General features: G+C 40.0%; 2 long non-coding RNA genes across 2 annotated transcripts in view; both read left to right on the top strand.

Annotated features, from left to right (window-relative positions):
• Positions 1 to 27313, top strand: part of LOC135182132 (uncharacterized) — a 111376-nt gene that overhangs the window by 12080 nt on the left and 71983 nt on the right. The gene's annotated exons all lie outside the window — the stretch shown is intronic.
• Positions 23860 to 27079, top strand: LOC135182133 (uncharacterized). Its single transcript, XR_010305058.1, has 3 exons — positions 23860 to 23972; positions 24541 to 24672; positions 26316 to 27079. It is a non-coding gene; the product is annotated as an uncharacterized LOC135182133 (long non-coding RNA).

The following is a 27313-nucleotide window of genomic DNA, read 5'->3' as shown; positions in this document are numbered from 1 at the left end:
TTTGAGAATTATTTGTTGCCCTGTGAAGACCAAAGTACACATCTTCCGCCTCCCCTCCAGAAGAATCCAGCTTATCGTGAAATGTTTATCAGAGCCACATAAACATTTCTCGACGGCTGAATTTTGAAGGGAAATTCTTTTGGTCTAAATGTATTGCAAACAAAACTCTTCACGGATTTCTTTTTGACAATTAAAGAATTAGCTTGGTTGCAGTCCTACTTATTGCCAAGCATACCAGCATCTGGCAAGGGTATGGCGATCTGGGAATTCACTGCTTGAAGCCATGGAACAAAGTGTTCTGATCCGACCCCAGACAGCGAGTCCTGGACTTGAATTGGAATCTTCAGGAGCAGAAAAGTCTTAAGTGTCTGGAAAATTTGCCTGTTGAGTCACCACGCAGGCACTAAAACAAAACTAATTTTAAGCAGGTCAGAGTTCAGTGATTCCCTCTGGAATCTATTTTTTTTTTCTCCCTTGAAGAAGTTTTAAACGAAAAGGGTCAAAGTTGATGTGGTGCCACAATTTTTGAATGCTTTCCCTTAAGAAGAGCCACCCAGGCTAGGATTAGCATGAAGGACTGCTAGGCTGGCACTTCAGAGTCTGGGTTAAAAATATTTTAAAGCAGTAAATGCAGTCAGAACAGAGAGCAAGATCCCTGAGAGCCTTCCTGTACAAAAATGTGCGAGATCAAGGCAGCAACTGCAATGTAATTTAGGGCAGTATATGCTTCATAGCTTTGGAGAATATTGCCTCTTGTTAATGTTAAATTGGAAGACAGTGGGATTGTAGTAATTTTAGAAAGGTGGTGTTCCTGTTTGGTTTACACTGGAAAATTCAGAGTAAATTAAAAGAACCATCAATTGAGGAAGAAATGTAACTGCTGAAAGCCGGCATTGAATCCAACTCACAGCAGACTATAGAAACGACAGGGGAAAGTGGGTATAGAAATATTTTCGTGGGAATGCAGCTGCAAAAGGAACTTAGCAGACAAAGGTACGTACTTTAAAAGGCATGTGGGCAAACTTTTGTCTGTGAGCCCAGTGAGGAGCCTGCTCACATTAAATTGCAAAATGTTTGGGGGGATCAAATGACAAAAAGCTTGTATTGCTTTTCCATTGCTGAAGGACTGTCTATAAGCAGGGATGATTCAAATAGCTATTTTTAACAAAAGAACTTGAAAGAGTAGGGAAGATTTTTTTTTTTTTTTCCAAGATGATTTCCTTCTTTTTCTTGTCAGATCTTGACGAGTTCCCTTTACATTTGCCAGTGAAAAGGACAGGGTCTAGGCTGAACTCTGTTTGTCAGGCACTGTGAGCTTGGTGATCTCTGTTTATCTCTTAGGAAATAGTCAAGTATGCACAACAGGGCAAATGCAATATGCAGATGTCAGAACTGCTAAGACAAAGAAGACTGTCTAGGAAAACAGTGCCAAACATAATGGCTCGAGTGGAGATGTAGCAACTAGGAGTTCTGGCTTTTTTTCTTCCCCATGCCTCTTCATGGCTGTAGACAAATCTCAAGGCCAGATGTAAAACTTGTAATTCATGGCAGTGAATTCATGAAAACTGTGCCATTGATAGGATGTTTATGGGAATGGTTACCCATGTATGGATGCAAAAAACTCTGCTCTACTTGGTGCAATAGTCAGACTGGTCAATGTCTATTCCATAGGATCTCTCCTTTGATACATGCAGTTGCTAACTATGTGGCTTTTTGAGCTATAAAGCTTAAAGATATTAGGAGAACCTCTATTTGCCTTGCTAGTGCAAGAAGGTATTGGATTGCTTCTCCCTTTTATTCCCACAGATATACTAAGCATCAGGATTTGAATGAGAGGATATGAGTCTCTGAGATCCAATTTTTCTTCCATGTTAGGGCAAGGCTCCATTTTTCTTAGGCTTAACAAGTAGTGATCATGGTTTCCTAAACTACTTATATAAAAGTACTGACGTGCAGTTGCTTTTGCATCTAACATCAGTTTACAGCCCTTTGAAGTCTACATGTTTGAAGGAGAAAGAAGTGCTTAGGATAATGTGAACTTGAATTAAATCACGTAGGCAGATAACAGATTGAATTTGCGTTATGGCTTGTTTTGCTCAGGATGTAAGTCAAGCAGTGAGCAGTGCTGGGCCAACTTATACCATGACATGAGGTGGCATAGCTTTAATGCAAGGTCATGTTGTTCAGTGAATCTTATTTTGGGCCAGTTCTCCTAACTTCAGAGATGATGATGGTTCTGGAGGGAAAAAAATATATAGTTTGCAGATAAATCACACAGATTTCCAGCCCTGACTCTTTCATTTGCAGTGATTTGAAACCTGAGAATGAGAAACTGTTTAGAGGTTTCAATTTTTATTTTTTTTTCCTTTTTTAATGATATATTCCATTTCACTAGTATGTGACCCAGTGGAAACTTTGCAATAAGGAAGAACTTTAGGGAGCTAAGAGGCAGAATATGTTTTGGATAGTTCCTACACTGCAGAATCATGGAATGTTAGAGTTTGGAAAGGACCTAAAAAGATCTTCCATCCACCTCCCCTTGCCAGAGCAGGATCACCTAGAGCAGGTCACACAGGAACACATCCAGGTGAGTTTTAACTGTCTCCAGAGAAGGAGACTCCACAACCTCTCTGGGCAGCCTGTTTCAGGGTTCTGTCACCCTCACAGTGGAAAAAATTTTCCTTACATTCATGTGCTAATTTTTTTGTTTGATCTCTGCATTAGTAACTCCACAGTTGTCTTTATATTCATCCCTTTTCAAATATTTTAGCACAAGAGGGTTGCAGCACGTGCATGCTGTGTTGCTCCTTTTAGTTTAACTGGCGATGCCTTTGTGCTCAGACTAGCTATCAGAATATGATGGGTCAACAGAATCGTCCTCTTTATCATGAAGCACACCTGAAGTATCTGCTTAGGCAGTGCCTGTGATTTCTCAGCAAATATTCAACCCTGTGGGGAGCTGCAGGACTCACCTCCATCTCCGAAGGGTTAACAGTAACCTATAATAATAATCTTGTAGCACAAAAATGCTTCTTTTTATGCATTACCTATTTCCAGAGGCCTAATTTAGGTTTTGTATCAAAATGGATATCACAAACACTTGAGCTTCCTGCTGAGAAGGAAAGTACTACTGAGAGACTTTGTTCTCTGTTATTCTCATGGTGTCCAAGAGGGTTGAGGAGGCAAGGAAACAATTGCTGATATCTGTAGCAGTAAGTATAAATAGTAGCAGGATGGGTTGCAAAGGTAAAATAGTTTGACAATATTGTTCATGTGAAAGCCTGGCCTTTGCTGTTGGTTAGAATATATATGTGTGTGTGTAAATACATGGTTTTTTTCAATATATGGGGCAAATGTACGTATCAACAAGCAAAAAAAATAGAGTCAGGTTTATTTTGTAACTGTACAAAACGTTCACCTGCCATTAAAAGAAAAGAATATTGCCATGAGATAAAAGAAGATTGAGTATTCATGCTTGAACGCATGGACAGCTATGCTCAAAGATCAGCATGCCTGTGTCTTTTCTCTCTCTGCATACGTTTCATGACAGATTCTGCTGCAGATCAGTTACTTTCTTCAAAGATCTCTTTGTTAAATGTTTTCACATGCAACAGAAAATGATGTTTGGATTTCTAGTGGTGGTTTTGTAAGTACGACAAACAAGGAAAGAAAAGATGGATTTTAAAAGTGTTTTTTTGGGGTTTTTTTGAGATTCAGAAATGCTTACTGAACACCCAGATAGTTACCTCCTCCATGGTATTGCCAGGGATTTTTCCATTGGAAATGCCTGTGAGAAGAGAAGGAAGATTTTAACAAAATCTAAAAAAAAAACCAAACCTCATGTTTCTGAATTTCCTGAAAATTGCAATTATTTTTGTGTTTTGTTTTTCACAAAAACTGGTTGTATCAAATTTGTACCAAACCTGTGCTGCTCCTGCCAGTGAAGGATGCCCTCAGGGATTCAGCAGCTTTTGTTTCACAGCCTGCTTCCTGTCCAGCCCAAAGGTACATAGTTTTTCTCCTTCCCTCTCAACCTCAGCTTTGGGTAGGAGAGCAGTTCCTGCTAGGGAAGGGGCTGTCTTTGCTTGGTCTCTGGAAAGAAGGGACTGCCAGAGTTCCCTATTGCTTTAGGCTCTAGTCTGACAGGCTCAGGTGCTGAAATGTGGACACAGTGAGAAGTGCCCACCTCCTCTGCTAGTTCCAGCGGGTGTAGGCACAATATTTAGCACATGATGTCTAACTGGGCACAGTGGTGGGGTCTGGTGGGGAGAGCACAAGACTCCTGCCTACTCCCTCAAGCAGGTCTGCCATGATATTGTCATAAATAACAGGCACAAACTGGTGTTCATGCAAGTTAAGGCTTTAATAAAGTTGCAGGAATCAAGCAATGTACAGGCCTGGGTGCGAGGAGAGACTCTGCTCTACCCCAACGCACACCCTTTGCCTTCAGCTTTCTCCTTTTATACCCTATTCTATTACATATTTACTAAGTTCTAAGAAAAGGTTGGGTTTTCTTTATCAGTTCTTAGGAATGTGAGATGTCTCTTCCACACAGGCCTCCTTTTATCCGGTGGTCCCTCTGGTAATGTTTGATGAAGTAAGGGGTCTTGCTTAAGTGTCTTCCTCATGAACTTCAAAGTCCTGGTTCTTCTATTTGCTCATACAGGAAAGGTGGCACCAGGAGGAATGCATTTCCATTTAAATATGCAAAAGACTATCTCTTCCACATGCCTCCCTCCTTCGCCAATCTAATTACTCTTATCTTTAAGCTTATTGAGATGGTGGTGCAAGCAGGAATGCAGTTTCATTCAACCCCCCCCCTTCCTCCTTGTCTGTGACCTCTTGCCACGAATTGATCGGATCAAACATATGATTCTATATATTTATCACAATATGCTGGCCAATCAGTAGGCCACTCATGTTAGATGTGTGGTGAATGTAGTTGGGGAGGTGCATGTGTGTGTGCTGGCTTACGTGCTTCGGGACTAGAAAGGGCAAAGCCAAGTCAGGTCTGACGGAACTTACTCAGTTGTTTTCAGCCATGCACAAGTTGTGTTTGCTTTGGCCCACAGTGGCCTGGCTGAGCACAGAAGTGTAGTGAATAAGTATATGTCAGAAAGCGCAGAGAGAATGAGCTGCGTCCCTGCTCTACCGCTGAAGTGCTCTGTAGTTTTAGGTAAGCCTCTTGACCTTTTGTTCCTCAGCTTTCTTGTATTTAAGAACATACAGTCTACTCATCACACATGGCTGTTGCAAGAATTAATTAATTGTCATTTGAATGATTTTGAAGACTTCTATTCCTAAACAAACAAGAACTTAATCAGTTATTTTTCTTCATATTCATACTGTAGGAAGAATTTACTAATTTATTTCCAAGCACATGACACATAAAAACTGTCTTCATATTTCTAAGTGGAGCTGGGGCTCAATGCCAACACTTTTTTTTTCCTGTTGAATATTGTTTACTTGTACACTTGGATAGAATGGTGCAACCTTAGAGTTTCACCCAAGAGGTAGACTTTTCATCTTGTGATTTGGTACTTACAAGCTGTAAATACCAGGCACTTCTCTTTGGTCAGATTCTCTGTTCTCATGTCTGTACCTATTGCCAATGTCCTTTAGCATGTGGCCTTACTTTGGAGCAGCTTTGATTAACTAGTAAGCTGTATGTCTTTTTGTCCCATATGTTCTGCCATCTTCTTATACGTTAATTATTGTCCTTAAAGAAGCTGGGGATTAGGGAAGGAGAATGGAAATAAAGTATAATAAGGATGCTTGTCACCTCTTATCCTCTTTTCTCTGCATGTGGAGAAGCCCTTTAGTATGTTGATTTGGGAAGGAGGAGTACCTCACATCCCACACCTGATGCAGCCCTCCAGAAATGCCATGCAGTGCTGTGGTCTAATGTTTAACAGCTAGTCACGATGTGGTGAAGGAAGTCTGTTTGTGACTGTCTCTGCATTTGCTGTCACAAGGGAGTTAAATGAGAGCTAAGGGTCTTTTCCTTTGTGTTGTAATTTCCTTTGTTTTAAGAAAGTATTTTTTTAAATGAAGTGGGGGAGGAGAGTAATATGCTACTGACATGCTTTGGGATCTGAGGCTCCTGTGGACCTCATAGGATGTCAATGGACTCATTAAGTTTTAGCCAAGTTTTATGCATTATTCATAATATACATTCACAGCATGCACCCTAAAGACTGTCTCCTGTGAATGCTTAGTCAGAGTCATTTGCATTCTGTATTATGGATCCATAATACAGAATACATTTAGCTACATTTTGTGTGTTGTCCTTTACACATATTTCCAGCCTTCACTGTTCCAGTATATGCATTGAATGTATTCAAACAATAGCATGCAGTTGTGTTTTGTCTCTCTGTAAAAATTAATGCATAGTAAGGACATTGATGAAAATTAATTATTGTATAAGAGCAATGGATAGGCTTTTTCCTCTTTCTAGCTTCAGTTATGTTTAAAATTTACTTTTCTAACATGTTTAAGAAGTGGCTTAAATTCTAGGCTGATATTTTGCAAATTTTTTGTTTTGAATAAAAAAATATTTTTGATGTGGAAGGTTGACAGGTGATGGAACATGAAGTTGAAGCTGAGACATTTAATAATTATAAGACTTGTTTGCTGTGAGTTTACTGTAATCCGCTGAACATCATTTCTGCTGTACATGACAAGACAAAAGAGTCTCTTCATGTCATATGAAGCACTGAAGCTCCTCTGTTTTCTCTTTTCCTTGTCTGCCATTACATCATGGTAACTGGTCTTATCTCAGCTTAGCCACCAATCCACAAAGTGGTCCAGACGTGTTCCATAACATACCTTTGCCTTTGTTTCCCCATGGGAAATGATGGTCCTTAAATTCCTCTCTAGCAGGTGTCTACTTAAATTTACTCCTTCAGCACCCTGCCACTGCCAAAAGATAACATTGCTGTGGGAAATACTTATCTTCTGAGAAAGTGGGATTTCTTTTGGAGCCAGATTGCAGCAGAGTGAAGACAGGGAAATATGAGAGTTGTCTTCTTTATGCTGAGTCTGTTAAGGGATCATCTTTATCATCTTCCAGTTTGGGGACCATAAAAAATAGTTGTCATTCTCTGACTTGCATGAAAACACCAGGCAGGCAGAATCCAGCGTCTTGTGGCATCTTTTGCCTGTCCATTTCTTTGGAGGTGTAGACCCTGTATCTCTTGAAGAAGACATGGGGAATGTCAGACTTTAACCTGTTTCTTTGTTCATGGAAGTGCTGTGAGGCTGTACAGGTTAAAAAAAGCCATTAGTATGGTGCTATGCTTCTCTTAGGAGCCTGGCTCACACTGAGCAAGAGTGGTTTCTTGAGCCTAGGCATACGCAATATACATGAAGGGTATCAAGTGACTGTGTCAAGGGTTTTGCAGATGTTGCAATACTCATTTAAAAGCCAATGCTTATCAGAATGCTTTTTTAAAAAAAGTCTTGATGTCATGTAAGATTGATTTTTTTTCCTATTGTAGGCTTAACACAGGAGACTATTTGGGCAAAGTATAGTCAGAAGGCAAATAGTTGATATAAAATTAGTTTAGCCTCTTAGGGATTATTTATATTTACTTTTTTTCCCCACTAGTCCTTCAATTTACCTCTAGGCAGTGTTCATCTATACATGCCCTGAAGATACAATAGAGAGTTAGGAAAGATTTTGCCATGGTCAAAGGAGAGTGAAAATATGCTATCCTTGGGTCCAAAAGTGATTGTTGAGCTCTCAGCAGAGCAACATCTAAAATGCAAACATTTTATTGCCTTTCTGTTCAAAAGAGATGACCAGTTTTTCATGAGAATTTCCCACAAGTTAATGAGAATTGTAGATTTGTACATAGATGTATTTTTCAGCATGCCATTGCAATTATTTACTCCTTTTGCTTGCACAGCAGTTGGCAATTCATGATGTTTGTGGGATACATCAAAGTATTTTTTTTCTTTTGCATAAGATGTAGTGCAGTGTAGTCCTCATTTGTGCATAGTGTAGTAATAGTCTATGCAGAGTGTAGCAATGTGAAGTAATCATTGTAGAGGGAGTATTGGCTTTGAAGAGCAAATGGTATTGGATGTGTTGCATGGTGGCTTTATGCCCAATGGAGCAAAGCTACCCTTCTGTCTTTGTTGCTTGGGTTATAGTTGCATGCAGGGGACAGGAATGAAAGACAGCAGGTCTGAGATCCAGGTGTCCTCTCAGCTCTGTGCTGAAGTTTTCCTTTATTCAGTCTTGAGGCTGTAGCACTTCTGTGCTACACCTTTTCCTTCTTGCTGCACCTTGAAAGCTTCAGCACAGCCCCCAAACTAGTACATGCGTCAAAGATTATTGGCTTGGTCTCTGCAGTGTGCGTAGATTGTTCACTGACTTCACTAGTTGGACATCAGCACCAGGAACATGAACCCAAAATATCAAAAAATACCTGTTTCAGATTTGTAAATATGCTGTCTATAAATGCTGCTTCTGAGATTTTCCTCTAGGCTCATGAGTACCGTTTCACATTTGAGCAAATGCAAGTTCATTGTCACTTCTGATACACTGGAAGCTGCTTCTGGAAGGCGAGTAGGACATGCCTTACTCCAGGGCATGTCCACAGCAGTTCAGGCCCCAGAGCTGTGTGTAAGGCACCAGGATCTCCAGAGCATTTGTCACTTCTCCGTAATTGTTTTTTCTTTTCATCAACCTAAATTCATACTGTAAAATGTGCAGTAGTGCAGTAAGCATGGGTTTAGTTAGTGTTATTAGGCTTGTGATGTGGAAAATAAATAACTTGCTTCCTACTGTTCAGAGAAATATCTAGGAAATTCCTACTTTTATTTAATATTTGTAACAGCTAGCTAGCTTTATCTTTCTAAATTATTTTAAACAGTCTTTCTTCAGTGAACAGCTGTTTAAATAGGAACCAGGATACATAGGAAATGAGCATTGTACATTAGTTGGGCTCACAAGAGACAGTAAGAGAGGAAGAATTTTGTCTCTGTACCTCCATGGTATTATGTGCTCTAAGAGAGCATCATTATACTAGGTGGCATGTCAAGACTCCTCAGGTACTGTGTTGCCATTATTGATAATTGGAATTTTCTCTGCATTTTTCACTAACATTTTCTGTGTGCATACAAGCTTCTTCTAGTAATAGCACCAAAATTTCTCCCCTCCCCTTTTCTGGTTATTGTTAGTGAAGCTTGATGTCATGTTGGGGCTTGCTGCACTTGCCAGGCTCTTCCTTCAACTTCTTTCTAATATCATTTTCAGCCCAATAAGCAAGATGTACAGGAGTCTTCCTATTATTTGTTTTGGAGTTTAAAAACCTAAACTTGCTTTTCACCATTTTTTCACTGTTTTGCAATAGTGGTGCTGCCCTGATCTTACTGATTTGTCTTAGCACAGAGACTGTTTTGTAGTGATGGATGAAAAAGCAAAGACAAGAATTTAGAGCTACATTAATTCACTGCTATTTTAATGCTAAATCTCAATGATAAATAATCTCGTTGAATTACTGCTGATTAAAACATCAAAGTAAAATAGTCCTGTTTTGGAGATCAGACTATTTTACTGAGTAGAGGGGATGAGAACCCTGTTGAAAAGGGTGAAAACTGAGGAACCTGGTAGGTATGTCCATTTCAAATGTGTGTAATGTGTTCTGAGAGTGACTTGGTTCACACAGAATACTTGCAGTCAAGTCAAAAATAGAACTCATAACTTGCATGCTTGTGCTTTCTCAGTCCAATCTCTTCAGAAATAGATTTCCATGATACTTAAAAGGAACAGAACTGAAACATGACTGATGGTGTTTGCATGGATTGCCTGGAGATTTAGAGAAAGTGAGAAAGGAGGGCAAAGGATAGAATTTGGGACAATATGTTGAGAGGCTTGTGTAAATGTTACAAATGCTGTACTTGTTCTGCTGCGTAGTACTTTGGTCTTTGTAGGTGTCAGTCCAGCATCTCCTTTAAGTACTGTATTAATACAACTGTTTCAGAGCTAATGCTATTCTAGTGATGATGTATTACTCTAGTTTACCAGAACTAGGGATTATATGTGGGAAAGAAATCACAGACAACTGCAGTCTTCCTTGTAGCTGACTTGTTTCCTAAATATTAATACTAATACTGCACTGAAAAAAGTAAAACAATTTAAAAAAACTGTTTGGAAAATGGGTACAGGTGTAGAAGTTAAGCATATGGCAGAGTGGAGATTGCCAATGAAAATGACAGATGATTAACATTCATTAAAAGTTTCAATTAACACCTTGACATATTCCATAAAATAATATTGCCTGTAAATAATGTGTGATGTCTCCAGGCATTCTTCTACCTGTTCATAAGGGAAGGGAGAGTGAGAAGAAGGGAAGTGTGTTCTGAAAGTTCTTACTACAAATATTTTTTTAGCCTGTGGATTGCTTTGCAGTTCAGTGGTCTAGTGATGAAAAAATTGAGTTTGAGCTGTCAGTATGTGAAAAGATTTGGCCTGGATCAAAATTAGTCTTTTATGTTCCCAAAGACAAGCAAAGATTTTATCATGAATATGAGAGAAAACCTTGGGGAAATTGCAGGGCAATGTGAAAGATGCTCTGATCAGTTAGCCAATTAGAGACGTTAATACGTGCCAGTAGTTGCCATGTCCCCTTACCACCACCTGTAATGGCTGACTGGACTTTGCCATATCAAGACTGCAGCTTCGTCACCACCTGGCTACGTTGGCACTCCAGTGCTAGCTTTACCAGGCAGAGAGCTTTGGCCCTGACAGTGGCTTTGTGGATTGGCACAGGTCCGTTTTGCTTAGGACTGACAGCTCTGCATTGAGCTAGCCACCTCTGTCTTGCAATGCTCTCAGCCTGTATTTTTTTTCTTGGTCCTTGTAGTGTCCCTGGTTTGGTTTTGTGGCATTTTTTGAATTCTGGCAGTTCAGAATGCCAGAAATACTAAGGAGATAGCATGGTAGAGTGATGAAGGGAGTGGTGCAATTCTTCTGTAATACACCATTGGGTTGTGCATTTCATGTTCTGAGTTGCTGCTTTGTGTGTGTTGGAGGATGGGGAGGTCTGCCAGAAAGGTTGAAGGAGCCAAATTTGGCATTAGACATACTCTTTATGTAGCATGCATGTTGGGTTGAACTCTTCTCTCAGATTGTTTCTCTTTTTAGGGTCCTCACAGTTTGTTCCAGAAGGGAGTCAGGAAGAAAACTATATGTTTGGGGTTGGGTTTTTTTGTTTGTTTGGTTTTGGTTTTGGTTTTGGTTTGTTTGCTCTGTGTGTCTGTATGTGTGTGTGTGTGTTGTGGATGACTAGTGCACTTCAGTTGAAGGGTAAAACAGTAGATGAAGTATACAAACCAAGTGCGCACACCCAAGCCTTCCAGTTGAAGGCTAAATGAGAAAGCTGGCTTAGAGAGACAGCATCAGTTTAAGAACACTTGTAAACTGTCTTGGTCCTGGGGACCCTCTCTCTGAAATAGCAAGCAGATGATAGGGTACTGTTAAATAAAAGTGTAATTAGAAGCAAGACAAAGCTATCTTTTTGCATTTGACTGCTCTTGCATTGCTATTTTCAAAGCGATCTGCAGTGGCATCTGTTGGCTTCCAGGAAGGCAATGGGAATGTTATATAAATCTGACGTCAATGGCAGCAGAATGAGACTGATGTTAAGTACTTGACCTTGTCCCTAGTGTATGGTCAATTTCATTGTTTTCCCTGATATTTTTGTGAGTGTGACAGATCAAGAAGGAGAAAATAGTACTAAAGAAAGACCAGTTGTGGTTGTGAAACCACAAAACTGGCAGAGAGTCTCTGAAGGGTCAGTAAAGACCAACCTCTGATACAAGAATATCCAGAGCAGTTCTGTTGAGGAGCTAATGATTTGCTGCAAATGAGAAGAGTTTGGCCCTTGGATTCCAGTTAGTGTGGTCTACCTAAAGCCTAACATCACTCATAGGTTCATGTGCTTGGCATGGGATGTAGAAATAATATTTTCCTACGGTGTTTCAAAAGGCTGATCCATAGTGAGGCCTCTATGTAGTGATGGCCTTGATCCTCATCTGACATTCACTAATGTGCTACTTGTGTGCATAGGACTATTTAAACCTAGGACCTGCTTATCCTAGTGCTGAAGTTACTCTTTTCCACTCTGCTAAAGCACAAAGAAAGATAAGACAGATTGGAAAATGGATACAGGAATAACACACAAAATCTGCTGCTGCAAATGCTGATCTGTAATCTCTCCCTCTGTCTTGCCATTCTTTTTTTCATTCCTTGCTGCATGTTTTTCATTTAGTTTTTATTGAAATATGTGATAAAAAGACCTTGTCTAACAGTTGAAGTGCTGATACTGACTTAGTCAATAGGCACTGGATTTAAATGTGGTGAATCATATTCAGATGATGCCTGAGGGTGGAGTGAGAAGCTACCTCTGCAAATTTTATCAATCAGACAGCATGTATTCTTACCTGTTGCAGTAAGAGTGTTCTCATGGTATGTGGAGAGAAAATGTAGTACGTGGGACAAAAAAACTGATTAGGCTGATCAGTCTTTGCCTCAACTCCAGGGGATTGTTTTTTAGGTCAATCAGGAGAAATCCATGTGGAATGCAATAGTTAAGCAATCAAAAACTCACCCTTGAGCCTGCAAAGTGTTCTTGTACTATTTAACAGGAAAAAAAACAAACCAGCCAATGAACAACAACCAAAACCAAACAAAAAATAACCTGTGTTTCTTTCCCTGTCTTTAAGCAAGGAATAGTAGATGTTTGACACTGGCAGGAGTCTGTCATACTGTAGTTACATTGCTGTTTTTGAGTGGTTTAACAAATAGTGTGAGGGATAGTCTAAGTACAGGTGAGTATAGGATGCAGTAAGCCTGCTTTTCACTAGTCATGTCCCATCATACATTATACAGTGGGGTTTTTTTTAGTTCTTTGTGTAGTGTAACACAGAGGAACAAAGCCTTGCACTGAAAGCGCCAGTTTCCTTGATTTGTATTCTGTATATTTCTTTGAGTTTCATCATTTAAGCAATAGCCACCAGAACAAGCTCTCCTCTTAATTTCCCCTTCTAGTAGAAGGAAATAATAGTTTCCACCTTTATATCTACTCTGAAAACTTCACATGAAAAGAGCATTAAGAACTATGATTAAGTGCAGTACATGATTTTTATGAATGAGCTTTTTAAGATAGCATTTAAGTATATAAGATGAGGTAAATTCCTGCTCCAGAGCTCATACAAGTGAACTGCTGACACAAGAAGAGTAGCGGAAGTTTGGGTGCTGTACTGCAAAGATGGTAGTAATTTGAAACCTCTGCAGCCCCCCAGGTGAGTGTTTCTATCTACCTGTGGTGTTTTTTCCTTCCAGATGAAATATACATTCCCTAAAGCCCTAGTCATGCAAGTTGTTCTGCAAGAGAAGGAGCCTTACTGGGACTCTCCTAGCAGTGTGGAAGTTGATGAGGCTTTGCATGCAGCCAACCACACATTTCTGAAAGGACTTGGCCTAAGTTCTGTGATTCATGATCTGTTAAGAAAAGTTCACTCTTCAGTTGTGAAGAGGCTGGGTTGGTTTTCTTTTTGTTGTTGCCGTATATGTAAGTCTTGATATTGTCTTGTTTGAAAAGAATTCTAGTATTTCTCTTATTTGAAGCATACCATGTCATAGTACCCTCTGAGTTTAGCACAGCATTTGCTTTCAATGTTGGAAAGCCAAAGCTCTCATGAAGATTTTAAGTTGTCTGATAATATTTAATCAGTTTGTAGACTCTGTGTGTTTGAATAGTAAGCACTCATGAAGAGCTTGGACCTTTAAAGAACTGCAGTGAAATACACTGATAATATGGCAAAGTGTAGAGAGGTTTAAAATTATTGGAGCACTTATTTTTTCTATAATTGCTTCAGTTTAAAGGGAACTAGGCAAAATACCAAGCTAAAAATGAGTTGCATTAATTGAAAAGTTCATCAGAGAGGAGGATTTAAACCAAAATACCCAATTAGAACAACAACAAAAAAAAAAAAAACCATTAGAAATGTTGGAGCTGAAGGTTTAAAGTGATGTGGCATATATTCCTTTGTGTTGGCTGTTGACTTCAGAGGATATTAGAGTAGCTTCACACATTCCTTTCATTGGTTGTAGCAGAGGAGCTAAGGTGAAATCTGAAATGTGTTGCTTAGGAAGGAAAGCAGTGCACAGGAAAGCTCTGCCTCCTTGAGATGCACTACAGTGGATAGCAAACAAAGATCAGCTAAAGGCTAAAATCTTTTTATAGTAAGCTAACAATAAGATAAAATATTTAACACCGCTGTGGATACCTTATGGTGGATGAAGAGCTTTCTGGCACTGTGTAATTATATTTCATAATGATTTAATGAGTTTTATTTAAAACATCCCCACAGATGTATCAGTTGAAAGGTACCACACAAACCAAAGCAAAAGTGAGGCATGTTGCTGTAGTTCAAGGGTCTTTTTAATTTTTCAAGCCAATAGTTTGCCATCAAAAGGTAAATCTGGCTAATAGGCTGTTTTTTCTGGTCTGATTTAGAGTCATAGTATTGTCAGGGCTGGAAGGGACACAAAAGGACCATTTACCTCCAACCCCCCTGTGATGGTTTGGGTGTTACCTAGCCCCCACACTTTAGAAATCACCCAGACTAGACTCCAGCCAGCTCAGGAAATATGAATGGAACTTATATTTGCAGCTAGTACAATATACAAGCAGATATTTGCAGTATATACATTTATATACAGAAATATACAAGGTAAAAGGCAATACAGAAACACAACAGCCCTCCCAGAAACCTGAGTCCCCAGGAGGGGCTCTCAACCACCCCTTCACCTTCACCCTACCCCTCTCAACCTTACCCCAGTCCCAAGGAAGAATGGAGGTTTGGCCAGGGGGTTAGGAAGCAAAGTGGATTAGAAAAAAAAACAGCAGAGAGGGATACAGCTCAGCCAGTTCCCCAGCAGAAGTGAGAGTGCCTATCTAGGTTTTTATTTCTTGTTCTTATACATCTCAGCAAGCCTATGAGGGAAGTAGACATCACCACTGTTTTCCCTTCACAGCCTGTAATCTAGTCCTTCTCACCAAAACATTCTAGCTAGCTTCAAACTAGCACACTCCCTAAACTTCAGTGTAGTGCAAGCACCAATTGCTACTAAACAAGGGACAGCAAAAAATAATTTATTTTCAAAAAAGGATGTGTTGCCTTTGTTGGGAATAATAAGTGTGCATGTTAGACACCACTGGAACTTCATAGGTCCTAGTGAGTCTTGACCACATAGGTTTTCAGTACCACATGGTAGAAAATCTACCCATTGGCAGATTTTCATATACCAGGTTTCACTGGTACTGCTGTAGTCAAGCAGAGATAGACTGCCAGCTTTCAGTATGTACGAAGTCATCTTTGAATCTGTGGAACAGCTCATGCAGTGGAATTTCATTATGGATTTGCTGCTCTTTCTGAACCTTGTTCACTCTTTCTTTGCCATCATGCAAAACATTCCCTGGTACTGTAGTTTGGTAGAATGTGGACAACTGCTGTGGTTTCTTATCTTACTTTTTTACTTTGCACAAGGCAGTTGGTTGTGACATGCAGAGGTGTAGCAGGCAAGTAGCGACAAATTCCCGGGGAAAGGCACTTGGTGCACACCATGGTCTGTGTGAATCCTCAGGTGTTTGGTGTGCTGGTCACCATTGGGTTGCTATGAAGGCAACAATGCTTGCATTTTGTCTGCGATCCCTGTAGTAGCAGCTGGATTTACAATACAGTTGGCAACAACAATTTCCTTGTCTCAAATCACCACCTGCGTAGCTGCAGGATTGTGTGCTGGCTCTGCCTAAACTGCATATAAAGAGAGGTCATGAGGAAGGTCTGCTGTGGTTGATCTTTTTGTCATCTCTCACACAAAACCCTCTTTGGGCCAGAATGTGTCACCAGTGGGTAAGTGGTGTTCAAACCGAATTTTTGGTAAATCATGAGTGGAGAAAAACAATGCACTTCCTTTTTGTTGAAAGTCTAATACTGTAACGACTATTTTTGAAGGTTCATTCAGGAAAATGCCGTGTTTTGTGTGTGGACATGTTGACAGGACTGGGCTGGACCCACAGCCCATTACAAAATGGCAAAAAGGTTTGAGGGAAGTAAACCTGCATTCAAATTCTTAGGTTTCTTAGCTGGGGAACAATAATCTGACCTGCAGTAAGTGTTGCTGCTTGGCTTGAATGCAAAGTGGTCTCTGTCTCAGAATTAAATACTGGGGGGAAAACAGTTGCTTGCAGCCATGGCTTCCACACTTCTCTCACCAGAAGGTACTGGCGAATGCCCAGCCTTGGCTATGGTGGCAGCAAGAGCAGTAGGACTGGAAGCAAGTAGCATGGACAGGACTCATGTCAGAACATCAGATGAAGGGCGTATCTCTTGGCTGGCAAAACAAAGGGGCCCAGGACTGTTGTAGTTTTTTCCTCCCAGCTTTGCTCCTCATCCTTGCAGTGAGAAGAGTTGAACTGTGTGCCTCATGCAAAGCTTGGTGGAGTTGGAGTAAGGTGAGTGTGTTGAAGGTGGGCAATGATGGAGCCTGCAGAGCAGAGTGCTCAGTTTTTGGGCTGATCTTCACTTGTGCTCTTCTGAAGCACTTACAATCTTACAATTGATACTATTATGTTCAGTTGTGTTCAATATGGACTCCCAGACCAAGGGTTCAATTTGTAAAGTACATTAAAGGAAAACACTCCTAGCTGTGAAAACAGCATGGCTTAGGCCTGTGATTGTTTTCTAAACATCCTACCTTATTTACTTAGAGATGCTGACAGAGGATTAAAATTTTGTAACATTTCTCCAAATAAAGGAATGAAAGATCTGCCTTTTTAGGGCACTTTGAGCATTACTCCAGTAAGGGCTGGAAAAACTTCCCTGGACCACTGCTGACATTATGTTTGAGTTTCTGTTGTACTCATTGTATCAGTCTCCTTGCTTAACCAGCCCACACCTCATTGTGTCTTCTGTAGTGTCACCACTCTGTGCCATGTACAGCTCAGGTTTTGCTCAGTGTGATCTTTCAGCTAGTCTGCTGAAACAACATGCAAACATTAAGCTAATATAATACTCTGTCAAATTATTTTTAGTGTTCTTACATGTTTGGTTTTGTTTTTTCTCCCCAGAAATGTGCACAATCAATATTAATCATTTCAACTCTAAAGGACTTGATTACCACTTTAGAGGACCCAGTTGCATGCCAGGTTTTTACTGCAGATACTCTGCTTCCATTCTTTTCTTCTCCTCTCTTTTTCATCCCTTCTCTTGCTGGTGATAATATAAATCACCCATAGGAGCACAGATATTCTGCATGTTGCTGTGCTGAAAGTTAATACTTTAAATAGTATTAGTATATAGCTTTGGATTATTTCCCCCTTTCTCACCTGTACTTAATCCTATCTTCAGTGCAGAATAAAAAGAAGTGAGAGGACCCGCAGTGATCATTGGCTATGTTGCAATTCCACTGCATTTTGATTAGCTATAGGCACAGTTTGCTTGAGCTTCTAATGCACTCATCAAGATGGATACCAACTCAGAGAAATGAAACCCCAATTGTGTTTTCTGAAGGGATTTTACTTTTCACTTTGTCCATTTGGAACCCAATTCACACCATTAAGCAGTGGTGGTAGGAAAGGAGAGAAGAGAAGTTGCTCCCTTTTGAATCTGTGTGCATATTTTTAGATTAATTTTTATTCTTTCAGTGCTCTGTGTCTGGTAGTATTGCAAAGAATCATTTTCTAATCTACTTGTTTAAATAACATTGTTTTTTACTTACCAGTGAGTGTTACTTGCTTTTAAGAGCTACAAAGCTGGTTTGTGTGAGCTTTTCTTGTCCCTCCCATGTATGTCTGTGTACCATATCAGTGAATGCCCATGAAGGTTTCCTAAGATTATACCTCTTCTGGAAATAGGTATTTCAGTAGAAATAGAATAATGAAGCATAAATATTTAATATTATATTATATTACATGATAGCATATTATGTTATATTCCTCTGTTACCCTGCTTTAACATGTAGAGTGCATCCTGTTTCTTGGTTTTAATAAACCCTTGCATTCTTGATGCTCATAGAATCACTGAATATTTTAGGGACTCTATTACTCAACTCCACACTAAAAACAAAGGCAGTTTTCAAGTTATATTCTATTTTTAAATTGAATAAGGTTGCTCAGGTCATCAAGCACTGCTGAGGATTAGACATGGAACAGATAAAACTGTGGTTGTATAGATTTTCTCCACATAGCCTGGCTGCCTGAACTTCAGCACCCACACCTCAGATAAGCATCCTGAAGGAGGGGCTCCTCAGTTGCCGGAGGCATACTGGCATGCTTTCTGTCTGCTCCCAGCAAGGACTGTGAAGACTCAAAAGGACGTTCATGCAGCTGGTGTCACAGGTGCTCTGCTGCTGGTGGCAGGTGGCACCAGTCTCTGCAGTAGCCACTTTGTGGAGCAGAGACTCCACAGCTGAAATGTATGGTCTAAGTTACTTGTAGGAGGAGACTTTATTTTGAATGCAAATATGAATGTTTTCATCCACACGTGCATTAATCTCTTTGAGTACTGCCAAGCTCTTTTAGCTTGTTTCTCAAGTTAATTATATGTTAGAGAGTGTCTGGATCTTTTTATATTGCTTGAAAAAGTGTTTTAATTTTAAATATATTGTATGCCATTTAACTGTGTGTCTCACGTTAAGAGGCAAATGTGAGCAAATGATCTCTGTACCATTTACCAGCCCTCTATGAGCTGCAGAGTACCTTTTTTTCAGTGTGTCGTGTAAATGTATCCCACGCTTCTGAGAGTAAAAGGAAAAAGATTCTTTCCAATTTTTCTGCTTTAAGATAGAATGATCAGAACTATTACCACTGGCAACACTGTTTTTAAAACAGTGGCTCAGGCCACAGAAGATTTGATGGGAAGTTCTGCCAATTCTTTGGTTTCAGCAAGGTACAGTCTTGTTACAGGAGTTCCTTTTCCAGCCTTTTCAACTCATGCTAAATGATTGTGGACTACTTCAAAGTGCTTGTGAGTGGTAGCTGGGGAAAACAAGTGGTTCTCAATAGGCTTCAGTTTGTTGTCTGAAGGCCCAAGATTTTACTGTGAATTTTTAATGTATTTACAAAGTGATGAAAGTTACAACGTAATTTACTAAGTACTAATCTGTCTTAGAATCAATGGACTAAAAGCCAAAGACTCCAACTGTACCTGTATAACCACTTTACAGTGGCATCAGGATGTGTTATCACTGTATGGGGCCATTACACGTCCTTTCTAGTTGGCTTCTTGGCCAACTGGTATGGAATACCAGAGCAAAGGACTGATCTGGCTGCAAGCTAATGTTTTGTTTGTTTTTTAATGACACACCCTTTCACATAAGCATTAGCAGTTGTCCTAATGATGTAGCAGGAACATCAGGCTGAGTGGCAAAGGGAGAAAGAGAAAACACTCTTTTAGCAGATGCTGCTTTTGCATTATCTCCTAGCTGACCCTGCTTTGAGCAGGAGGTTAGGACAGAGGCCTGCTGAGTTCCCTCTGAACCTGAATTTTTCTATGATCTGATGGAAGTCACTGCAAAATTCCAGCATCTCTTCTAAATACCTCCATTGTTGTTTGGGATGTTTTCGTTTTGTTGGTTTTCTTGTTGGGTTTTGTCTGTTTGTTTTAAACTGCAGCATCCTCTGTTTGGTAGTCATTTGGGAAAAAACAAGAAGTCTGTAGAATTTTCTTTTTGAATAAGGCATGTTCTGCATGTGTGAACTAGTGCTGCATCAGTATCCTCACCACAGCTCAATGCTATGTGGAGAACACATTGAGACCTTCACTTGTGGTGGTGTTTGAAGCTGCCTAGCAGGAGCCATGGATGCCTGCTTTGCACTCACATTGGAGGAAGCCCACTGTGGAGGTTTATTCTATCTGGAATGGCGCAGATATGGTTAGATCAGTTTTGAGCCCAAGTATGGACTGCTAGGTTTTGATACAGGTGTGAAACTCACCACTGGAGGGTATGGATAGTCTAAAGTATAGCTGTGTTAGAATGAAGCCAGAGAAAAGGGTCGAAAAAAAATCCATCAGGTTAGTTGAACCACGGAATCACAGAACGTTAGAGGTTGGAAGGGACCTTTAAAGATCATCTAGTCCAACCCTCCTGCTAGAGAAGGATCACCTGGAGTAGATCAGACAAGAATGCATTCAGGTGGGTTTTGAGTACTGCCAGAGAAGGAGACCCCACAACCACCCTGAGCAGCCTGTTTTGTTGAATACAAAGATGTAGATACATTCTGAAGCCCTGTCTTGGGGTATTTGGAAAGTCTGTGAGCTGTGGGCTGCAAGGAGTTGGGAAGGTGTAAGAGAGGAAGAATCATTCTGATTCTCTTCTATAGTCTCTCCATGGATATAAATTCTTGATTATTGATGGAGAAGGGAATGAATGTGCCATTTTTCTGACACCAAATGACTTGAAGTACAACCCCTTTAAGTCCTTTTGATATCCGTTTTATGTGCTTTTGAGAACTGGGGAGTGTAGCTGAACTGCTGATAGTCTTTATGGTGAGAATGCTTGGAGCTCAAATAGGTTTGAACTACTTGATGACTTGGACTGCCATTTAAAAAACCTTCAATATGCTGTCATAGTTAGCTTTTATTTTTAGGCTTAATGTTTGCAGAGCCAGCTGTCATTGTAACACAAATAGAGATCATGTCATTAAAATGGGCTAAAGACTGAAAGTCCTGTATCAGGCTACTTACTGTTGTACTGAAGTGTTCTTGGGTATGAGTAATGTTCCTTTGTGAGCTTAACAAAACACAGGTGAGACTTCATAAGACTTTGCAGCTGTGTGAAACTGATCCACAAACCTGACTGTGCAGCATGGAAATACTGATAAGGGATTAATTACAATGCCATTCGTAAACAACAGAGTGGGAGAAAAAAGCTAAAGAAAGGATTTTTATAAATTCTCCTTTATGATCCTCATTTTAAAACAGCTCTTACATTATATCTTAAGCATTAAGGGTCCAAAGCTGGCAGTTAGGTGTTTGGTTTTTTTTGTGTTTCAGGACTAAAATCAGCAGGGCTTCTGCAGCATCACAGGGGTTTGTCCACTTGGATCCAGCTACAGGCCTGGAAGCAGACTTTGTTTGTTGGTATTGGTTGCTGTGGACTGGAGCCAGAGTTTCATCACTGCTTAAGGGCAAAAATGTACTCTGACAGGCCTTCTGCTGGTGCAAAGAGCTGCTGTGCTGCCAGCTGATCCAGTAGGTTTTAAACGTATAGTGGAAAGTAATTTACTATCCCTAGCTTAATGTCAGCATTTTGACTTCACCTCCTGAAGCCTGGTCAAACTTGTGTTGCAATTCATATTCACACTGACTTTTGTGACAAAGCCCTTTTCCACTGTGAGCAAGACCTGGTTTTAAGAGGCATGATCAGGACTGTGTATGTCCGTGTGCTTCCTTATGGGCCGTAGGATTTGCAGAGCCGTGTTTGTTTAATCTTGTAGCCTAGTTCTGGGCTTACATTCATCTGCACTATCTGTCTAGTTTGTTTTCTCAAAGTGATCGGCAGGCCTTTCCCAAGCAACTCTGATCATCTAATTGATCTGGTTTTGGTGCTCCCATTGAATTCAGTAGATGTTCTGAGCATGAAACAATTACTATTCAAAGTTCAATCAAGTCACAGAAAAGTGTCTTTCTTCTCTCCCTTACATCAGGACATTGATTTAATGCGTTTCAATCTCCCAGTATATTTATTAAACTATTATTTTTTCATTTAGTTACTTTATTGTTTAATTTTATACCACAATGCAGCTTTGAACTCCAGAAGGAAGAGTGGGAAACATTACTTTTTTTCCCCTCAAAAAGCACTAATGTTCTTGCCTCTTTTTTAAGGTATAACACTACCATGCACCTTGGAACAGCAGTGACTAACAGCTACTAATAACAGGAGCGGGAATAGTGGCAGGGGTAGCAAAGACAGGAATAATTTTAAAAAACTCTATTCTTCAATACTGGGAAAGGTCAGAACGCAGCTCAATACAACAGCCATTCTTAAAGGAATGGGCAGAATTCTGGTTTTATGTTGATGTCAAAGCCTTTGATTTGTTTTCTTTCTATTCTGTCAAATTTGATTTAATTTAATTCAAATTATTGTCATTACTTGCTTTAACTCATGCAGTTTTACTAGATGTGATTTTGACAGTGCACAACTGTTAATGGCTATGTTTTAGAGACTTTGTTTTCTTTCTCTTTTTTATTTGGAACCTTCTGTATAAAGAATTCTTAAGCAAGAATTATTGTTTAGTATTGCTTACTCAGAGCCAGACTGTGCTACCGAGACAGAGACGGAGTAGCACTATATTCTGCTGTTAGCTCTACTAACTGCAGTAGAACTGCTCCTGAAGGAGGGTGAGTGCTATTGAATGCATTTCATGCACAGTTCAAAAGTCCTTGCCATTAATTGAATTCTGCTATGTCTGCAGTCAGTGTTGAAATCTCCATTGACTTCCATGACAGCAAAACTAAGTGGTCTGTGACTGCTTTTGATAGCGTCATCCTAGAATTTACTTTCTTACCCCTAGTTAATTAAAAAGACATTCTCCTTCCATTAGTTATGGCAAAAGCGTATTTTGAAAATAGGGCTAATTGATAGAAGAAAATACGGTGAGACACTGGAACAAGTTGCCCAGAGAAGTGGTAGAAGTCCCATCTCTGGAAGTTTTTAAGGCCAGGTTGGATGAGCAACCTGATCTAGTGTGAGTTATCCCTGCCCATGGCAGGGGAGTTGAAGCTAGATGATCCTTGAGATCCCTTCCAGCCCTTACAGGTCTACAACTACCTGAAGGTTGCACTCAGGTACGGGTTGGTCTCTTCTCTCTAGCAACCAGCGACAGAACAAGAGGACACAGCCTCAAGCTGCAACAGAGCAGGTTTAGGCTGGACATTAGGAAGAAATTCTTCACAGAAAGAATGATTGGCATTGGAATGGGCTGCCCAGGGAGGTGCTAGAGTCACTGTCCATGGAGGTGTTTAAAAGGAGACTGGATGAAGCACTTAGTGCCATGGTTTAGTTAATTAGAAGGTGTCAGGTGATAGGTTGATGTCAGGTGGATAGGTCTTTTCCAACCTGGTTAATTCTGTGATTCTGTAATTCTGTTTACAGCTGAAAGAGATACACAATGGGTTTTGATGCTGGGGCCTATCAGCATGTTCCTTTTGGTTTTGACCTAAGAAAACAATTCTATATGATGGGGTGCTCATGTAAAGCACAGGCCTTCATTTCCCTTTTTTCTTCCTTATATGTAAAAGCAGCAAAGTTGGCCAATGCAATTTAAAATCAGCATCCTTCAGATAAATCTTTCTTCCAGTTGTATCATTGGTTGTTAGGCAGATGCCTGGTCAGTATGTCCAAATAACCAGTAATCTGGTCTGTTTTAAAGCTGAATAAACATGTGGTGTCTAAATGTGGGGAAGGCCTACATAGCTCACATTTATTTCCTCTCAATTGCATTTGATATTTTTCCATTATTTTAATTTCTCACAGACATGACTGATAATAAGATCCCACTGTAAATAGTGCTGGAAGTCTTAGAATGTCTACAGAAGTGTCCTCTTAGGACTATTAAAGACAGATTAAGCACCCATTTCAGCAAAGAAATAGTCCAAATCTTGGACCAGTCCCTCTGTATGGTTTTATACAGATATCTCCTTCCTGCATTTTTTTAGAGCAGTTATCAGAGGATGTTTCTGGTCTTGTTTTGTAATAGGGGATGGTGATTGAAAAGCGCTTGTGATTTCTCTCTGCTGCTACAGAATTAAACACTAAACCTCTCATTTACCTCAGAGGCAGATGAACTGTGCTGCAGGCTGAATGCCTGGAAATCCCCAGCCTAGAAGTCTAATGACAAGCCCCACATGCAATCCACTGCTGCCACAGTAAAGATTAATCTCAAATACAAGCAGTGAGTATAACAGCTACCAGATTGCTGCTCAAAAGATGCAAGTACTGAAATAAACAACTTATTCCTTCACCATTTCCCTTTCCATTATGCACGGGGAGGAGTTTTCTGTTTTCTTTTATGTCTTCATTTGTTTTTGCCAAGTGCACTTAGCAAATGAGAGAGTATCCTTCCTTGCTGGATATCAGCATTCTGAAAAATGAACACAAAATGCATTTGGACTCTTTCTCAGGTCCAGAAGTCGGAATTCCAAATAACTGTAATTGAAAATCTTGATTACATGTTGAATTAAGTTTACCTTTTTCCTCTTGCATTTTTTTAATTCAGAATTCTTAGACAAACGTGCTTCTTGAACATTGTTTTGTCACTGGGAAAAGGAAATGCTTTCAATATTTAAATCTAATTGAAGATTGGCTTATCCTTTTCCTTTCCTTTTTTAACTTCTTCAAGCATGTCCTTTTCAGATTCCTTCTTAGCCCTCTAAATTTCCCCTCTGCCCTTTCTGGTTGACTTTGTTAGCATGGTACATTCCTTTTATGGAGCTCTACATTTTTCATTTTCTGTTCTTCAGTGGATTCTTCAGATGGGATTCTTGGCTGCCTACATTTGTCTCACTCAGGACACCAGTGTGTACTATCATCTATTTCAAGGGAAATTGGTCTTGCGTGCCTCTTCTCCTAGGGAGTCAGCATGCAAAATCAAGGTACAAAGCTGTCCTTTACCTTATCCAGTGCTGCTGCTTGTGTGCCAGAGACTTCTTTATGTATTGTGGTACTTGATAGTCTTGGGCATCCATTTGAATTTCTCAGCTGACTGGATGATGTGTTAGGTTCCTGGAGTTCTACACTTATCATGTGCTTCAGGCTCTCAAAAGTTTTTTTCTGCAGAGGTGCTTCTATAGGCACTGCTTACCTTTAAGGAAAGTAGAAATATCCCAATTACCAGGTTAACCAAGGCTTGCATTAAAATGTTGGATGAGCTTAACTGAAAAAAACATTGCCTTTTAATCTAATGAACCAAGGGGTTACATTCTTGATTACAAAACTGGAAAAAAGCTGCCAGCAAAAAGAGCAAAACAATCGTATCAATATAAGCCTCAGGATTGTGTTAACAGCCTCTTTTGTGACAATATGTCAGAGGAAGTTCAGATGGGACATGAGGAGAGAGTTCTTCACTGAGAGGGTGGCTGATCACTGTAACAGGCTCTGCAGGGAAGTGGTCACTGCACCAAGCCTATCAAGTGTTTAAGGAGCCTCGCAACAATGTTCTTAGTCATATAGTTTAGTTTTAGGTAGTCCTGCCGGGAGCAGAACTTGATAATCTGTATGGGTCCCTCCCAACTGGAAATGTTCTGTGATTCTGTGAATAGTTCCCAAGCTGATGTGAGGACTGACAGCCTAACCCCCACCTACACTGCTAGCCCTGAAAAAAGTGTCTGCTGTACTACATCTTGGCTCTGCCTTCACATCAGCTGGGATCGCTTTTCACCAGTCTTTCCACAGAGGGCTCTGCGTGGCTCATACTGCTGTTCAGTATGAGTGGGATCTCTGCTTTCCTCATCCCACAAGCTGCTTTGAGTTTGTGGTCCCCCCTGTATTCTTTAACCAATGCACTGATCCCAGCTGGAAGAGTTTACTTGCTGTTTACATCATGTTCAGAAAGAAGTATTCTTTGCATATATATGTTAGATCTTTACAGGATTTGTGTATTTCCTAATAAGATAAAAATGACAGACTTGATGCTTACAGTATTTTGCCCTTCTGCCTTTCCTCAGTCTGTCCTCCTTTAACATCTTTTTCATTGAAGTGCTGTGATGTCAACTGCATGTTGTAGCCACTGCTTCCTATAATGCATTGTTTCAAAGCAATTAACTTGCTATGGAGAATAGGATAAAACCCAGTAACATTCCAAGTATGTGGCCGCTCAGTTGGCGAGGTTCAAGTGTAGTCCTACCAAGATGATAAAAGAGCAGGTCCCACAAAATAACATCAGAGTCTACCTTGCCATAGGGAAACCCTGGCAAGCAAAGCCAGTCTATGTGAAATATTCCTGATAGCCGTTTCTGTGTTTTGGATTAAATTAATAGGTCAAGGCTAAAAACCTAATTCTGTGTTGCAAACGTTTTTGGTGGCAGGATCAATTGTGAGCTGTTCTTTCTAATTGAGTTGTGAGCATTTTTCATCTTTCAATATTATATGATTCACTACAGCATACACATAAGCCGAAACCATACATGAAATCATAGAGCTATCACTGAAAGATAGAGTTGCTTCTTTAGTTTATGGTTTGGGTTTTTTTTAGCTCCCAGAGATGATTCTGTTTTCTGTCTTTCTCTCTCTTTTACAGGTTTCCTTTTACATTTAAGTAAATTGTTATTCTGCTCTGCCTACTTGAAGCTCTACAGAAAAACTTAGCTTGGGTTTTTAATACATTGCAATGACTGATTCTCAATCCAAATGCAATTTGTTTAACTTTATGTCCAGTTTAGAGCTTTGAACTTCTTGTAAAACACTGTATAAAGTACTGAGTGTTCTTGTACTTCCTAATTCTGCCTGGCATTTACAACAATTCTTTCATTATCTCTAAGGGCATGGCTCTGCCAAAACGGGCTTAGAGTTTGATCCACTTCATTGCTATGAATAAGAGCCTGTCCGTGGACTTCAATGCAAGTTGATTCACACTCTTTATTGCTTCACCTTTACAAACTGAATTCCAGGCTGTTCACCATGGTAAAAACCTTGGCAGTATTGAAGTGAATGGGATATTTGCTGTGGAATTCAAAAGAGCCAGGATTTCAGCTAGAATGTTTAATATCTCGCTGTTTAAACCTGTTTTCAGCCTTTGGATTTGACTTGAACATTCTACTTTGAAATAGATGCAGGAGATGAAGGTGAAATAAAATGTCCATATTGAAGCTTGATTAAAGTCAGAGTTACTGTTAGATACTTGGTGTTAACTACAGCTGTATAGGATAGAATTTACTGAGGTAATTTGCCCATTAAAGGCAATCCTGTGACACGCCTGAGTCAAGGGGATACCACCCAAGTGCTAACTCAGACTTTAAATCCTGTGTGTCAGTACTTGCTTTTCACTAATAAAAGTGCATTCACTCATTGCAAAAAGGAATCAGGGTATGTGGTTTGTGTGTGTGTGTAACCTAATTGTGGGGTTGTTTATCTATTGATACATATTTTACAGGGTGATATTTCATATATCTGTGAGCCATGAAACCTGAAAAGTCTGATGATGACTGCTTTTGTCAAGGCTTTGCAGGGACTCTGGGAGATGTTCCATCTGTAAACCAAGTAACATTAATGCCCACCATCAAATGCAAATTCAAAACA

This window comes from Pogoniulus pusillus, chromosome 15, assembly GCF_015220805.1.
Source record: "Pogoniulus pusillus isolate bPogPus1 chromosome 15, bPogPus1.pri, whole genome shotgun sequence".
In the NCBI taxonomy this organism is placed as follows: Eukaryota; Metazoa; Chordata; class Aves; order Piciformes; family Lybiidae; genus Pogoniulus; species Pogoniulus pusillus.
This window is presented reverse-complemented; position numbering and strand designations above follow the sequence as displayed.